The sequence below is a fragment of the Lathyrus oleraceus genome, chromosome 3 (assembly GCF_024323335.1).
Source record: "Lathyrus oleraceus cultivar Zhongwan6 chromosome 3, CAAS_Psat_ZW6_1.0, whole genome shotgun sequence".
In the NCBI taxonomy this organism is placed as follows: domain Eukaryota; kingdom Viridiplantae; phylum Streptophyta; class Magnoliopsida; order Fabales; family Fabaceae; genus Lathyrus; species Lathyrus oleraceus.
Genome location: NC_066581.1, coordinates 354,525,837 through 354,537,915, shown reverse-complemented (window position 1 = coordinate 354,537,915; position 12,079 = coordinate 354,525,837). Strand labels below are relative to the sequence as shown.

At 31.9% G+C, this 12,079-nt stretch overlaps 1 long non-coding RNA gene across 1 annotated transcript; it reads right to left on the bottom strand.

Annotated features, from left to right (window-relative positions):
* Positions 1–10,420: 10,420 nt before the first annotated feature.
* On the bottom strand, positions 10,421–11,185 carry LOC127129254 (uncharacterized). Its single transcript, XR_007806250.1, has 2 exons — positions 10,857–11,185; positions 10,421–10,685 (listed from the first exon to the last, which is right to left on the bottom strand). It is a non-coding gene; the product is annotated as an uncharacterized LOC127129254 (long non-coding RNA).
* Positions 11,186–12,079: the final 894 nt, after the last annotated feature.

The window sequence follows — 12,079 nt, the reverse complement described above, 5'->3', positions numbered from 1 at the left end:
GAATGTCCTTGGTAAATCCTTGTTCCAATCTTTTGTGTCATTGCTTTGGTTGTGAGGGTGGAAACTTTTGTTTAGGGACAAACAAAATGCTAAGTTGGAGAGAGTTGTTAGGGACCAATTAGTACTACTTTTTATATCATTTTATTGGTCCCTTTTACCAAACCTTGATGTAATTACACACTTTTATTCTTATTAATTCGTATAAATGCAATTAGATTTAATTTACTTTGTTTTGAATAGTTATTTCACAGATTTGTTAGTTTTGTAGAACTTTTAGATGAAAGAGCTTTTGGAATGCAACACCACATCTTGGATGAAGCTTGCAAAACAAGGAAGCTGGATAAGCATCAGTTCGCGCCGCGAACTGCCTTCGCGCCGCGAAGGCTGCGAATCCAGCAAGCTGATTAAGGGCCAAAAGTGTTGTCTTTTAGGAAAAGCTGCTTGCCATTTTTGTGTCTGCCTTGGAATAGCTTTTCTGCTTTGGATGAGAATGATCAATTAAGGAAATGTCAACCCTTTTTGTAGAGAAAAATACATTATTCTAGGGCATTCATTATTATTCACATATTGACACTAAGATATTTAGGAAGAGAGAAAAACAGAGTTTTTCTTCCATTATTATTCTGCTTGTAACAATGATGATGAGGAACTAAACTCCCTTTTGTCAAGATTGGAGGTAGTAGCTATTCTCATTTGTTTATGTATTCCATTTGACTTTTATATATGATAAAGATTGTTGATGTATTGAATACTGTTTTTGCCCTAAGTTGAAAACCAGATTTAAGTAGTTGTTGAAAGAGATTATTTGAGTCTTGATATAAAACAGATTTTCAAATAGTGAATAAGTTGTAAAGATAGATTTATTCATTACTCTTCTTTGGTATTAAACATTAAAGATTGCTATATTGATAGTTAGGTGGAGAGATCGTCTAAGGATCAATATAGTGATTATCACAATATCATTTAGACATAAATGACTTTGAGAGGATACTTGAACATCATCAATAATCTTAAATCTATATAGTTATCATAAGGAATCATAAGCATTTAGAATAGTGAACTCCAATCTTGCCAAGCTTTTACATTTGATTAAAACCATTTTACTGTTTTTAGTGACATTTACTCACAAGATAAATTTCCAACCAAAACAACTTTGTTACTTTCTAAACTTATAACATTTGGATTATAGAACGGCAGTAATATCAACCAATCTCTATGGATACGATATAAAAATATTTGTCGAAGATATACTTCTCAACACCTAACTACTCCAGATAAGAGGGAGGACTACCTCAACAGAAGTGATATGACGATCATGAGGGACAGCACAAGCCAGGAGGCAGGAAATGGTTGAAACCATAAAATAAGAGTCATCCTTAGCATAGTGCTACCTCCACACATCACCTCATAGGAAGGGATACAATCTATAATCACCAAGAGAAGGTAATTAGTAAGAACCATCTCATGATCAAAGAGGAAAAATCTTCTCCATTTAAGCTCCCAAACCCAAACCCTCATTCCCACCTACCAATATCCCTAATAGAGTAATCATGATGATCTGAAATCGAGAAAAACCTCAGAAATCTAACTCTAAGAGGAGTGCTTCCGACCTAGAAGTCTCTCCAAAAATAGGTGAAGAGACCAAATCATGGTGAAAAGTGGTGCATGGTCATGAGTTCGAATCCTAACACCTACAACTTTTATTTATATTTATTTTTAGGTCACTTTTTACCATAGTTAGAACTTCCAACCGTGGTGAAAAGTGGCACATGGTTATGAGTTCGAATCCTAGCACCTACAATTTTGTTTTTATTTATTTTTAAGCTACTTTTTACCACGGTTAGAAATTTCAACCGTGGCGAAAAGTCACTCAAGGTCATGGGGAAATATAAATGTGTTTATTTAATTTATTCACCATCCTTAACAAATGTTTATCACCCACTTAGTGAGTATCGACGCTCAAGACACTACCATTAGTTATCCGCATAAAACCTAAAACTTAGATGAACTTCCAACTTAGATGAACTTTATCTTCTACCTCCAAACATCATCATACATTTACGAAACTCTATTTCTCCACTAAACCAATCTCGAAAATATCATTTCTTCCATAAACAAAACTCGAAAACATCATTTCTTTCATTAACAAATTTCAGAACTTCATCACTTCTTCTCCAACTTGAATGAGACAAGGAAAACTTGGATTCAGGTTAGAAATGTTAGTTGTTGTTGTTATTGTTATTGTTATTATTGTTGTTGTTATTGTTATTGTTGTTGTTGTTGTTGTTCTTTTTGTTCTTGTTATTGTTGTTATTGTTGTTGTTCTTATTGTTCTTGTTGTTCTTGTTGTTCTTGTTGTTCTTGTTTTACTGCTGCATTTGTTTATATTAAAAGACATATAATAATAGTTGTTTAGAATAGTTGTTGTGATATATTGAGATATACAACAATGGTTGTTTAAAGTAATCGTTATGATAGGTTACGCGCTACTTGACTTACAATCATGATCGCATAACCGTGGTGGAAAGTATCATACATACAATCACACCTTACCTCACAACGGTTGATTTGGAATATGCCTTGAATCATGGGATTTTTGATTTGGCCCTAAAGCTCAACATTTTCCCCTCCTTTTCTCTTCTTCTGAAATGCCTAGGGATGATGTGTCCAAGCAATCAGGGGATAAAACATGCAAAGTAGGGTTGTGGAGCAGGAGGTTCAAAAATATGATGTGTTATAGACTGATTGTTCTTGTATTATGTGTCCGTGTTTTTTCTTGTAGCGCATAGTCTTGATTTCTTTGCTTTATAGCTTAACAACTGCCTCCCAATGCACTTCATTCCCTCTTGCCAACTCTTTGAAATTTGGAGACACATGTTCCAGCATCTTCTAGCATTAAAACCTGTTGGACCAAGCACACTTATGCTTCTTGCTATCCTGGCGTCCCAAGACTTGACAGATCCTTGGTTCCTGCATAGACACAAAAACACATAAAATTATAAAAAGGGAGCACCTATTGTGCTCCATACTATATTATCTAAAACAACAATATTAAGCTAATAAACTAATTTAAAATTAAAATTAAAATTAAAACAAACTTCAAATATTAAAGATAAAATAACTCACAAAATATGAGTATTAGGAGCTAATCGATTAGACCTAGCAAAAAAGGAAAATTCTTAAGCCATATACACTCCTAAATTGATTAATATGAGTAGTAATTGGTTAGGAGGCAGACTCGTTCTTTAATCGATTATATGCAAGTTCTAATCACTACGCCAAATAAGGGAAAAGAGGGCGCTTATTTTGGCCTATAACAGCGCTTTTAAGCGCCCTCTAAAGTGGCGCTGGCATAGGTAAAGACAGCGCTTTGTTTTCCTGGAGAAAGCGCTCTCTAAAGTGGCCCTTTAAGGGCCACATTATAGTGCGCTTTCAGAAAAAAACGCCCTCTGGAGTGGTCCATAAATGGCCACCTTAGAGGGTGCTTTCTGGACAAAGCGCCCTCTAAAGTTGGCAATGTAAAGTGTTTAGAGGGCGCTTCCTACAGAAAGCGTCCTCTAAAGTGTTAGTTATTTTAAAAAAAATTGTTTGAAAAACAGTGGGTATTTAATTGGGAACCTGTTCGCATGCTGCAAAAGTGTAAAATTCATATTGATTTCATCCTTTAATCCAATGTTATACACCATTAATCCATTGATATATACAACATGAATCCATTTATATACAACATTAATCCTCCATATATACAACATTAATACATTGATATTCATGCATGTACAACAATATTCCATACATATATGTACAACAACTACAACCTATATGATTCTATGATCAATAATGAATTGACACAATTCATCCTTCATTTCATCCAAATGAGCTCTTGAGTAAGATTTGTATTCGTCAAAGTACTACAATTAAGAGAATAAAACATATTCATGATTTAGTAACAAATTAGATGAAATATCCGATAATATTAAAATAAACCCTAAGTTATTATTCCATACCATTTTTGGGATGTCTATACGATTCAACGCAATGATATCTCTCATAAATCTCAATACAAAAAATCCGCAATCGATCGAATTGTTTTGCTGAGGACACTACACAGAAAAACAAACAATATATATATATATATATATATATATATATATATATATATATATATATATATATATATATATATATATATATATATATATATATATATATATAGTTAATTTCTTACAAACACTATTATAAGCAAAAATAAGAAACTTAATATATACCTGAACTCTGACCCAGGTAATATCCTTCCTATTACGATAATTCTTTTTCGATCTAAATTTTAGTATTGCCCTAACAAAATAAAACGTATATTGAGATCAATCTGACAGACATAATTAAATATACAAATACACACGAATATTTAGGGGAATTTCACTTACGCGTCAACCGTCTTCTTCATACTCGGATATTTACTCCAATCACCCGGTAACGAATCGAGATAATACACCATTAGTCTCGAAAGATCCATAGCAACCAACACCCAGTGACCACTGTAAAATAAAACAAAAATTTAGATGCATGAAAATTTTCTACGTAAAAGATATACATAGATTAGAATGAAATTATTAGAAAGAAAATCTAACCCGTTGCCAGAATTAAACGGTAAAAAATACAAACTGGGTGTAGTATTATCGCCGGCCACCATGAATCTATCGACTAGTTCATTCATTACGGATGTTGGATTTTTCGTTATAAACGTTGTGTTGACACGGGAAGCAGCAATAAAATTGAATCGGTTACACAATTCAGTTCCCCGCATCAATGTGTCATACATATACCTTAAATAGAAACATAATAAACATTAGACTACTCATTGAAATGTGTAAATAAATTGTTCAACTAAGTAAATAATAGATTGATCGGAGTACCATATGTATGTATGAATGACAGCGATGCCCAATTCGTCGTGTTCAAAAAGTTGTTGCATGTCCTCCTTTGCAATTAATTCGGAATGAGCAATTCCGAAAACACCTTCATCCATATCTACACTACGGATGGCGCCGTGCATAATATTTGACTCTTCCACCATTTTCTCAAGACGCATCATAATTTGAGATTTTGTCCCGGACGTCGTTGGAATTTCCTTACTAGCTTTGTCCAACATTTGACCGGGAACCTAAAAATATAAATTAAATCATGACTTTTTGTGATGCAACAGAATCTTTGTGTATATAATTCAATGGGTATATATATTTATACCTCTTTTTGAGATTTAGGATTTGTTTTTGTCCCGGACTTCGTTGGAATATCCTTACCAGCTTTTTTCAACATTCGACCGGGAACCTAAAAATTCATATAAATTAAATCATGACTTTTTGTGATGCAACAGAATCGTTGTGTATATAATTCAATCGGTATATATATTTGTACCTCTTTTTGAGATTTAGGATTTGTTTTTGTCCCGGACTTCGTTGGAATATCCTTACCAGCTTTTTTCAACATTCGACCGGGAACCTAAAAATTCATATAAATTAAATCATGACTTTTTGTGATGCAACAGTATCGTTGCGTATATAATTCAATGGGTATATATATTTGTACCTCTTTTTGAGATGCAACCGACTCGATGCGTCTTGAAACCCCTTTACCAGCTTTCTGTGTGGGTCTTGTAGGAGTCTAACATTACCATGTAATAAGGATTGATTAAATATCATAATTGTAGCTGAATTGAAATGTGAATACTAAATATTCATAATCATTTAGAACATATATACCTCGGCATCTGGGAAAATTAGATCTGACGGCCATCCAACAAAGGATCCGACTGCATCTCGCATCAACGTTGTCTCTGAAACAACGTCAGGTAATGGTAGAAGCGCGTCCGTATCTAATACATGGTCAACCGAAACTTTCATATATCCCACCGGGAGGGGATTATGGTGAAGTAATTCACCCGAAATGTTGTGCATTTTTCCCTTGCCAACTATGCGATAAGTTGGTGACGATAGATACAGCTGACAAGGTGTAATGCCCTAAACCAATAATAAATATGTTATTGTTAACGTGTATATGTGTCAAGTAAAAAAGTGCTATTTTAATTTCATAATAACATATATAATTACCTCGGGAAATTTCGGTTAACAATTGATACTAGCTCGGTCACTAGTATCGTTTGCCTCGGAACCGCGCCTTTCCTCTCTATACCTTGCATTCTCCTTTTGCAGTTCGAGTACTTGTGCCCTTAACTCCGCCAAGGTCTCCATCACCTCTTTGTTGGTAGGATTTTTTGTTTTTGGTTTTTTATAAAATGACGACGGAGTCACACCAAAACCCTTACCCCTCACACGACCGGAATACTCAGGAACATTTAGTACTCGACTAAGTAGGCTCCTGCAATCCTGGACCTCGGTTGAAGGTAAGGTTTGGGATAAAGTCTCCTGAAATATTATTAGAGGAGATTAAAAATGAATTATATGTCTAACAAAATTTTCGATATAATTAAAGAAATAATGTTATATATACTTACACATTCGTCATAAACATTTTGAGCCGCTTCAACGACAGCCCCATCCTTCCCAATCCGAGCAGCCTTCCACAATACGTGCTCCGGAAGAGATGTTGCGTCACTTTTCTCCTCGGCTAGCTACACATTGAATCAGATTATAAGATCATCAATTATAACATATTGTGACAATGTATAAGCTCATAGCATTTGAATATACTCACAATTCTTTGTTGTAACCGTGCATATCCCGTACGCCCTTTTTTGCACGGATACGCGGGTTTTGATGCCCTTTTCCGATTTTTGTCGCTTACTTCCTGGATAAAAAAGTTTAAGGCATATCAGAACCAAGTAACTTAACAATTGTATAATACCATAATTAATAGACATTACATGGAATTTTTCGTTTCTTCGTTTGGCGACAAAGTTATCCCATTCTTCGGCTGAAATAATCTCCGCATACTTCATTGGCCGTTCTGCTTCAACAAATTTTCCTTCCTCATCCTTGAGAAATTTGTTGGACAAAAAGGATCGAAATCCTCGGAGTCTTTTTCCGACCAATTGAATACAATATTTTTGCCGGCTTTCATCGATGTGAAAGGATCTCTAAAAAACATACACATGGAGTGTGTTATTATAAGTAATATTATAACAATATATGGTCAACAAATAGTCAACAAAAAAAACATATAACAATATATGGTAAGTACCTGTATCTCGGACCATATTTTTTCTTTGCCAACCTTCAATTCCGGACTTCTCCAATTATCACATGTAATCGGAATATGTTGTCGAACAAGGAAACCAATGTAACTTGCCAACATTGAACCGTTAGGCTCAATTAGTTGGTCTTCAGCACTCCAATGTACTTCGAATTTTTCACCCTTGTCTCTTGCACGAATGATTGACTTCATAACAGTCAATCCTCGTTTTATTTCATTTTCAACATTGTTACGTGATCCACTCGCGTCATGGGTATCGTCTTGGTTACTAGCCATTTTATCTGTAATATAGAAATGATTCAATAAGACCCAAGTAAGACAATGACCATATTCGTGAAGCTACACAAAAAACACATTCATATACCTTCCATTTCTCTCATGTTACAACAATCTAAACTCTCTCTTTTTTTCATCATTATTGAATACAAACTCTCACACACCTACTGCATACAAAAGACCAATGCAAACTTATGGTGTTTGGAACATGAACAAACTTGCATCCATAATCATCAAACTTCCAAGCACAAGCTCAAACACACTCCAAATGACATCAGTTTTCAATCAGAAATAAAAAACCTTACATAACCATACAACATACAACATTCAGTGATCAAAACCATACACACAAAAAATAACAAAAAATGATTTTCAACAAGGTGCTCATGAACACCATATAGTGCTCGTTTGCCCTAAACAACATTAATCAACATAATGCACAAAATGTAAAACTCAATTTAGAAAATGCCCTAATCAAACACCTGAAAATACAAACTATTGAGAGAAATACCTTCAAGGTGACGGTAACGATGGAGAAGAAAGTGAACAGCGACGGTGGACGCATATAACTCAGTGAACGTGAACGCAGCAGCAGAAAAAGGCGACAGCGACGACGACGGTGAGGGAGGGAGAACGAACAGAGGACGAGAGTAATCGCAATAGAGAGTAATCGCAGTAGAGAGTAAACGAAATAGCATATAGCGAGGGAAAATAAAGAGACATGCAATATATGTTATAATTTTAATGTTTACTAAAGGGGACCTTAGAGGGCGCTTGTGTAAAAAAAGCGCCCTCTAAAGTGGGCCTAAGAGGGCGCTTCTAAAAGCGCTCTCTAAGGCTTTCCAAAAGCGCCTTATAAACTGGAAAAGTACATGGACTTAGAGAGCGCTTTTTTAAAAGCGCCCTCTAAGGGTACCCTTAGAGGGCGCTTTCATAAACGCGCCCTCTATTGGTGTCCCTCCATTTCCTCATTATTTTTTCGCTTCACTTTAGAGGGCGCTTTGTTACAAAAGCACCCTCTAAAGTGCGTTGTCTATTCCATTTGTTCGCTCCTTATTTTTTCTCTTCACTTTAGAGTGCGCTTTTGTAATAAAGCGCCCTCTAAGGTGCGCTGTCTATTCCAGTTTTTGGCGTAGAGAATAGACTAGGTAAAAACCATAAACAAGTTTTCAAGAGATTTTAAAAAATAGATGAAGATATAAAAAACATTTTGGTGTGTGTGGCCATTTCCTTAGTACCTTAAGAGTTACTTGTGCTTATTTTTCAAACATTTGATTAAAATAGAGAAAAATAATAAAGTGAAGGATTTGACAAACTTTTACATCTTCAATTTATTTTGATGTTATACTTTGAATTTGACTTGACTAATTTTCTATCAACATTGAAACTTGACCAACTTCACTTTTTGATAGCTTATATCTTTCGTATTGATGAAGTTTTTGATTAACTTAGGTTTGATTTTTTGTCATCATCGAAACCATAAAAAATCTTTATAAGCTACCCATCAAAGAGTCACATGGACTATAAGGAGTATTTTTATGGATATTATCTTCTCTGGTTCATTAACAAACGTGAAAATAGTGGAAGAAAAATATATTTTTCTGACTTGAAATTATATAATGATATATTAGTGGTGAACATATGTTCTTTCTCAAATTGACTTTAGAAACGTATCATTTTCTCTATTCGTTTTTTTTTACTATCTATTTGGTTTTTTGTTATTTTTCGTTGGCCTATTAACTATTTTATTTAGGTTTTTTCATTAGGCACAGGGCCAACCTTGAGCAAGGGCAAGATGGTCCTTAGTCTACGGCCTCCAAATTAAAGGGTCTCATTTCATTTTAAAAAAAGTGAAATATATATTTAATAATTTGTTAAAATAAAATTTAAAATAAAAAATATCTTTAAATTTCTCATTGGCCAAGCGGTAGGAGATTGATTTTTAAACATGGCGGTAAATGTTGTGGATTAAATCCTCCTTGCTATACGTTTTTAAGTATTGTTGCATAGTTTTTTATTATTATGATGTATATATTTTTATTATTATTATGATAAATGTTAGTAATGATGTAAACTATTTAAAGATGAATAGAAAATATAAAAAGTAAAATAAAATTAAAATTTTAATATTTTTCACGTTTCTATTTCGTGTACGATGTTTTTGTCATGTACGAATGTTGAAGGTGCTCATATGCTGAAACTCTTGTTGGTTTTGTAAACATGAAATGATGTATTTACATGAACTGTATCTAAGATTCAATATTTCTGAATCTTATTTTTTTGACAAATTCTTTATGGTATTAGGTGTGGTCATTGCAAGACTCTTGCTTATGTAAGAATATTCTCTTGTCTAAAACTTCTACCATAGCTAACTTATAATCTTAATTTGATAATTTTCGCTTATGATTAATTATATCAAAGTTGATTCTAATACTGTTTATATTATTTATTTAGATTTGTGAAAAAGTTTTTGCAGTATTCATATTGGAGAAAAAAGTAGTTATAGTTAATATCGATACTGACGAATACAAAAGTTTGGTAAAGAACTGAGTGTAGTATTAAGAAAATTATATTTTTTATTAATGATTCATTTTTATTGTTTATCCTAGGCCTCTAAAAAATCAGGATCAACTTTGATTAAGCATATCGGGTGCTTTTTGAAATATACATCATAGAATAGTATTTTTATTGAGATGATTTTGTATAGAGAGTCTTATATTTAAAACTTGGGGTGAACTTTTAATTAACAATATTCCCATAAACAAAATAAGAATCAAATTATATTTATAGAAAAATCAGATATAATTCAATTTCCTTAAAGCAAATCTTGCGAATTACTTTTTGATCCATACAGCACTGTTGTAATTTATAACTGTATAATGATAGTAGACTGACTTATGCATGAATAAAGTATTGAAAACATACATATAAAACATATATAAATTCAAATTTTATTCTATCGTACTACACGATGGTTTCAAAACAAAAGACAGAAAAACTACTTCCATTAACTTAAATGATGAAGTTCAATTTTGATTTTCTACAACAACAAATCATAGTTTTAGGAGTAGCACCTAAACATACCCCACCATTCTTATTGCCTTGGTCAATGCAAGATTTATTGCATGTTGGTCCATCAATGCATTTCCCAGAGCATTTTAGTCCTGGAGGACCCACAGGACCCAAACAAGTTGCGAAACCTACAACAAAAATGAAATTAAAAAATGCAATATGCTTTGCCAAAATAAAAAATAAAAATGAATAAGATATAACTTATTGAATCATACTCATTGTAAATATAAGAGAAAAATTGTCAATTCTCATGATAAATTAATATATACAAAGAAATATATCTAACTAGTTTATATTACCCGAAAGCAAAACTAAAGCAAAGCACAAAATCCAGAAAAAACGAGTTTGATAGACATAAGAAGCCATTGCCTAGGATTAACTCCACCTTATGTTTTAATTATTGTTGTATGCAGGAGTAACTTGTTATATATATATATATGAAACATAAAATAGTCATACAAAAAACAAGAGAAAAGAAACATGTAGTTGTTATGGTAAATAAATTTTACGTTGAATATACATCCTTTTATAATTCATTTCTAAACTGTGGGATTACAGGACAATACAATGAATTCAACCTTTTGCAGAATTCAATCTTTGAATTTTTTTACAAAACGGATTAGTTTTATAAATTTTGTTGATAAATTTTTTTATGCTAAAATTTGACCAAGAAGAAAAATGGAAAATTAGAAAACCCCATATATATATTTTAATAAAATAAAAATAAAATACAAGATAAAAACTAAACTTAAATAGTTTTTTAATTCTGGTAAATTGATGTATTTTTTATTTTGTTCATTGTATCTTTTTTTTGCAAGTCCTTATATATTAAATTTCTTTTGATTTTAGTCTCCGACATTAATATTCTGTTACAAAAATGTTGAGTTGGTTAAATAGACAAATATTTATTTCTTTTTTCATTTTGTTAATATCCAGTAATTCTATGTCAACTTTTTTTAATTTTTTAATTTTGTTTTGAGGTTAAATTCAAAAAAGAAAAGTTTAATTTTTTTTAAGAAAGGTTGAATCCTTGACCATCCAACTCATTTGATTAATTCATTGCAATATATTTATATATTACATAAATAAAGTAATTACTATTTAATTCATTTGTTTAATTCATTAACATGTTTAATACTGGAATATATTACTGAAATATATTATTAAAATGTATTACTGAAATATATCATTTAATATAATTTTTTTAATATTTCAAGTATTTAATAATTTATTATTAGAATATAATATTAATAGTTGAAATATTAGATTGTTGAAATACTAATTAATCTATTAATATTTAAAAAACTATTTAATATTTCAATTACTAATATTCAATATACTATTTTATTATTAATTGATAGTTGAAATACTAATATTAAAATATTAAATAATTGTAATATTTATAAACTAATTATTTAATAAACTAAATAATTGAAATATTAATAGTTAAAATATTAAATAATTTAAATAATTGGGTCAACACGTTATTAGGACCAAAATTTCATTATTTTGCCTTTTAAGA